Here is a 6766-nt window from a genome sequence, read left to right on the forward strand (position 1 = left end):
ATTGTTTTCTCTTTCAGGCGCTGACGATATGCACTTTGGATTTCTGCCTTACTCTTTCCCATAGCTGACAAATGCACCTGTAAAGATAATGAAACCTTCGTTATCATCATGAAATCTTCGTTATCGTTCTAAAAAGGCGCTATGGAGTAGCAAGATTACATTGATGTACTATTTAACTATATACATATTGCATTATATGAAATATGCCACAAATTTTTTGTCGCAGAGGAATATCATGTGAACTTTCCAAATCATCACTTGCAGAAAGTAATGACTGAAGTCTTATTTCAGTGTATTTTAATTTGCTTCTTAACTAAGACTCGCAAACCCTGTTTAAAGCTCATTATGGTGTTAATCTAGTTGCTACAGAACATACGTGTAAAAGCAATGATGTAAACTGTACATATATACGGTCTAATATAGCTTTTTGGTAACAAATGTAAAGATAAAACCTTCGTTATAATGCAAAAACGAGGGTTTAACATATTTTAATGTACGTTTTATATAGAAGAGAGACAACTCATTCTTATGCTCTTGTATGTTTTCAAAAAAGCATGATAAGAAGCAAAGAATTTCATTTCATAATTGTGAATTATTCCTGATAGCTAATTATATTAACAAAATACTATCTTTGAATATAAGGTATTAATACTCACGGTTCTTGTATGATAATCCGACGATGTGATTGTTAAACTTTTCCAAGAATACACCTTCAAGTAAGTTCACAACGCCCAAGTGTGCGCGATGACGTCATAAAAAGTGATGTCATTGTAATATTCTATACTCTAAGCGGTAGTTTCGAATAACGATAACGAAAGTTTAAATCACGAAGGTTTAAACTCTTAATAAAATCTCACTCAGATCAATATATAACACAACGTTAAAAACATAGTGTTTGCAGTAACTACGTCCAGATGGCGTTTGTGTTTGTGTGAAGAGGTTGAAAGGATTGTGTTTTATGACCTTCATTCATCTTTTATGATCACGGAAGTTTTGCGCTTTTAATTTTTGAGGAAAGGGCCCTTTATTATTGTGTACACTTTGTGCTAGTTTAATTAAAATACATTGATGCCTTCGCTCCTCCGATATTATATAATTTATAGGAGTTTTCGTGATGAAGTTGAAGTGTGACAAATGCAAACTTTATTTAGTTTGCAACACTAGATCTATATTAATTGCCGATAACGAAGGTTTTTTTAAACCGAACATTTCAGCGACACTAGAGACAAGTCAAATTTAACATTAAAGCGTGCTTTTGTTGTCGGGTTTTTATATGGATAAATAAAAGGAATGGTGAGGCTTGGTTTCAATACAAAAATAATAATCTTGTATTTAACTATAATGCGAAAACAAACTGTTCAATTAATCTTTTGACATCAGCGACAATAACGAAGGTTTAAATTTTGATAAACGTTTTGGAAATTTTAAGTTTTCTAAAGAACAATGGAAGAGCTTTTTTCTTTGATATTATGGTTGGTATAGTTACATTTTGAAGAGACGCAATAATATGCTTTCTGATGTTTCGTTTATAAAAAAATTAACGGAACGTGACGTGGACCTTCTTATTGAAAATCGGCGAATATATTTTATTAGATCTATTATGATATATTTAGCAAAATTGGTTTGATCTAAAAATTTAATAGAATATAGCGTACTAGACGTGTTTACAAATTAACCACCATGTTAAACGTTTTTAAGATATTCAGTGAATGAAAATTTTATATTTACGGTATCTAGAGCTTATCAGACTAATAGTTTGTTATTTTTATTTGTACATGAATTGTTTATCCCAACCTTAAATTGCAGCCATGAGGTTACACATAAGAAGGCGTACACAACGTTTTTTTGTCCAATAACCCGACCGATTCTAATTGTGCCGATCAAAAAGGCAAACAATTTTTCTAATTCAAAGCAAAATAGTATTTATTAGTATGTGTTATCGATGTTTATTATAAACATATTCTCTCATTTATTATTTATCCAACTCCTATATAGATTTAAATAGATGTATGTGTAGGAAAGGAGGAAATAGCTTGTATATCGCACATATAGATCCACATTGTCTCCTATTATTCAATGACTGATTGCAAAAACAAATCTCTGTAACTTCGCGTATAGAAACACGTATCGATTATTTTATGTTTGAATAATTTGCATATTTACGTTTCCAGGAACTGGAGAATTTATTATCCGGCCACTTTGGACGAACTCCATCGACTAAGGTATTTACTTACGTTGGCCCATTATAATTGGTTGAAAATGTTCACACCACTGAGTACAAGTGATTGTTTTTTCAGTATAACGGTTTTAAAATGTTGTTTAAAGAAACGTGTAAAGTTCCTAAAGTGCAATACAAAGCGAAGGAAAAACAAAACTCGGACATAACCATGCACATTGTCTTCAGTTATACTTACCAATGCAAATGAATATTATTCTCAAATGCATCATAATTTTTTGTCCTATCAACAGGTATTAAAATGTTTGCCAAAATAGTATTTATTTTTATTTTCAGACTCAATCAGTACTACTACATCCGCATGAAGACGGAAGAGCCAGGTGTGGTCACAATGCTCACGGGAGTCGGATGTCTAGAGGTCAAGGTTACTGTGGCTATGAATTGCGACCATATTCCATACCAACGACCGCAGATTGTAGAGGGCAAAGGACTCAGCCGAAACAGACAAGAGAACTTGTACAATTTAAGTTGTCCAGGCCATATCGCAGCGATGCTAACAAGAATGTCACTTGCCCTTGCCCAGAAGCATAACTATAGTTATGTTGTCGCATCTATGGCATCAATGACATCGACGGCGAAATATTACACACATTATAATGTCAATATTTACAGGGGCATTACAAATAACTTCAAACTTATTCTTCAGTAATTTTTGAATATCCTTAAATGTCTGTTTGAATACATTGGTTTATTTATAACACATTTAAATAACACTTTTTTTATATAAATGACATATTTGAATTCACTTCTGCTTGTTTCTATAGAATTCATGTCAAACGAAGATTTCTACATACAATATAAGCTGCATGATAAATAAATTGTGAACATGCTAATTATAATTATAAAAACTAGATAAGTGTGGAATGTAGTTATTATTTAATATTACTCGACTTTTAATTTTTAGGAACAACACTTTTGAGAAATTGAAATCTAACATTATAACACAATGACATTTTATTATTATTATTGTTGGATATTGTTGGTTTATATATTGATGGTGTTATTGATAATGTTTGTTTTGAACATGATGTGTGTATTCCTATGAAAAACTAAATGATATGTGGTGAAAATATGTGAGATTGGTTTAGAAGAAAATGATTTAAACTGTATGGTTTGCTGGTCGATGTAAATATAAGTGGACTATGTTGCTAAGCAACGCATGTTAGATTACAGCTTAATGTAAATCACAACTATTTTTAGAACAAATAGATACCTGATAATATATCTATAACAAAATAATTGTGTTCTCCAATTTTATTTCATGTCTTTTTATTAAGTTAGGATTTTGATGAAACATACATCTGCATGCGGTTTACTTGTAAACGTTGTTAACGTTGTTAACGTCAAAACAACTCAGCAGTTATGTTACTAAAATAAAAGATTCTCAGTAAGTAGTGGAGCTATATCTTTAAATTTGGTATCATAATAACAAGCACATAACAGTCTTTATCAATCTATAGGAAACAAAAAAATGTGAAATTTTGTCACAAATACAGGTTTTTTCACGACATGGCTCATATAATGGTCAACAAAAAGTTCTTATATCAGTCATGTGTGGGGATGGTCATATTACTCGGAATCAACTATACAGAAATCATTTTTAGTAAAATCGAATCAGATCCAACACAACAAACGATTTGATACCAAGATGTAATATACTGTAACTACAAAATGCAACACAAACAGCAAACACATTTTACACAAATATTATGCGCGCGTGCTCATGACGTCATTATTAACACGTCAAACGACAAAAGTCATATTCTTCCCCGCTAAAACTGCAGCTTTTTAGCGATTTTTTCATGATTTCTTTAAAATTGGGGACGTAGAGGTATGATAAACAGAACAACAGGTTACTGCTAGATCTTTTTGTAATATATCAGGCTCAGCACGAATAAAATAACGGCTCGGCAAGCATAGCCGTTATATTATTCTAAGCCTTGCCTGATATATTACTAAAAGATTAGGCAGTTACCTGTTATTCTCTCTATATCAGACAGAAAAATTTGGCGATAACAAAGTTCAGATTCATTTGTTTAATTGTATTTACACAATTGAACTTTGTAATCGCCAAATTAAGTGACTGGGAAATGCATTCATATATTCGACGGACTACCGTATTAGTAATCATCGAGCAATAATAAATTCTAATAAATAATGTTTAACATGGAATACATTTAGAATATGCATGAATTATGGACGCAACCTTCCTAAACGTGTTAAATGGATTAACTATTAAGTTGAAATGATCAATAGATTGGACGCAATTAAGTCAATGAATCGCGATATTAATACATATTTTGCTTTTCGTTCGAAAAAATAAACAGTTTCAATTTGTTTGAAAAAGAACGCCAGAAAACATTGAAAACACCCACATACCATTCTGATTATGTGTAACTTATCTCAAGAGATGTCCCTGTTTATCCCAAGTATCTCAGCTTCTGTCATTTCGCAATTAATATAAGTACCTAATCTATCGAAAATAGCTATAGATATTTGTAGCTGTATTTTATAAATGAAAGTTTGATTAATTTCGTCAATATGATATTTTTCTATAAATTAATGTATCTTGTCAGTGGATGGATATAAGTATAATGCACCAGACAATTATTGGTAACAAGTTACGGCTCGCATAAATCAATATCTGTTTTAAAAACCTATTGAAATTAAATAGTTATAACTTGATTTACTTTTAACTCAATGACTGTAGCTAACGCATCAAGAAAAACGAGTCCTCAAGTACAAACTTTATTTGAAGTTGATTTTGACAAACGATCAATTATAAGCGGGAAATAACCAGTTATCTATCAGATTGCTCTCTGGGAGTATGTTCATCCGTTAGATATGTGTAAACAAATACGTTTATACATCATTTCCTTTTTTATATTTCATGAAATTTATATGCATGCTATCTCGTTAATTTGCATTGAATTACATTGTAGTTTGTTCTCAATATTATCGAGATATTCACGATATTTAAACAACATCTCTCAAAACGTATATACAAATTATTACATAGTGAATGTAAGAGAAAAGTTCATACAGGGTGTCGGTCAAAGCAGATGTATATAGGCCGTGCTCTGTGAAAAGGGGGCTTAATGAATGTGCGCAAAGTGTCGTTCCAGATTAGCCTGTGCATTGAAATGAATGTATGAAATTGAGTATTAACAAATAAACCCCATCACTATTTTTCTTTAAACGTAACATATCAAAATCAACGTAGATTTCGCAAACTATTTCGTAAAGTAAACTTAACCCATACAAAATCAGTGTTCCATATAGCAATAGCCAAACTTTTAACGCTAGATGTGGTATGGTAACATAGATTAAACGAGATACAAAATGCTCGTATTTATTGTTTGTGCGACAATATATTTCATGTTAAATTCCCGCCACGATATCCGATCATTAACGAGCAAAAGCGAGACTGGCATCGGGAAGCGTCGGAAGATCTACACATTCGTGAGAACTACGTCGTGCTTCCGAAGCTGGTTAATTGGAGTAAATACTATTTGATTAATGGTACACCTCTTGTATAGTACCAATATATTATTTAAAACCCATCGTTCTTATTCATGCAATTGTTTAAGATGAAAAAAAGCATTTTTACTTTATAATCGTATATACATGCTTTGACGTTCTACCTACGCGTGTTAAAGATCGCGTGTGTTACTGAAAGTTGGCTTTCGCATGATTTATCCGAATGATAGAAAACAAATCAAAATTAAGAAGATAATTCATTCTTGCATGCCTTATATAATCCTCCAGTGTTGGTTTCACAAAAAGCAATCGCAAGCATGTTCAAATACGCTTAATGACATGTCCAACGAAAAATTAAGATATTCTGAAAAAATATCTTATGACGGAGCTCCTTTGTTGTCGTGTTATCTATTTAGAGTCGGTTGGAATGCATTGTTATGTATTGATCAGTTCAATTTTTATGCACCTTTTATTGGGTGATCAAACCAAAAAAGGTCCATTTCATAATGCACTCAATTTGCTCTCATGAATTGAATTTTGGATTTCCCACGTATTCAAATGTACATGATTTTAAATCATGAGCAAAGGTCAGTAATCAATCTCGTCTTTTTCGTTCCCTACTAGGACCATACATGGGATCGGAGCTGATTTGGGAATAATTTCAGAACAAGCCGCAAACCAAAATATGTGGCTAAGCTTGGAATTGATTTTCCAGAGCCAATTCATTACTTATTTAATCAATATTTTAATGTATCAAATTATATAATATTATCAGAACAGCCTTTGTAACTTTCGAGTTTCGCCTCATTTTCATTTACGTTTGAAGAGATGTGCGGATCTCTCGTTTGAGTTGATTGACACGTCATGTTTAGTGTGATTAATTATATGATACCTGGAGCGTATTAGATTACACACCCCAATATTTCTGATGAAATTACTTTACCGTTATTGAGCTGCTTGTTTTGACAAATGAGAGATCGTTTAGAATAACTTAAGTCTACTTCAGTCGCTGTCTACTGTCTTTTAAAGCATCGAATCAGACAAGTTTAT

This window comes from Dreissena polymorpha, chromosome 4 (assembly GCF_020536995.1).
Source record: "Dreissena polymorpha isolate Duluth1 chromosome 4, UMN_Dpol_1.0, whole genome shotgun sequence".
NCBI lineage: Eukaryota > Metazoa > Mollusca > Bivalvia > Myida > Dreissenidae > Dreissena > Dreissena polymorpha.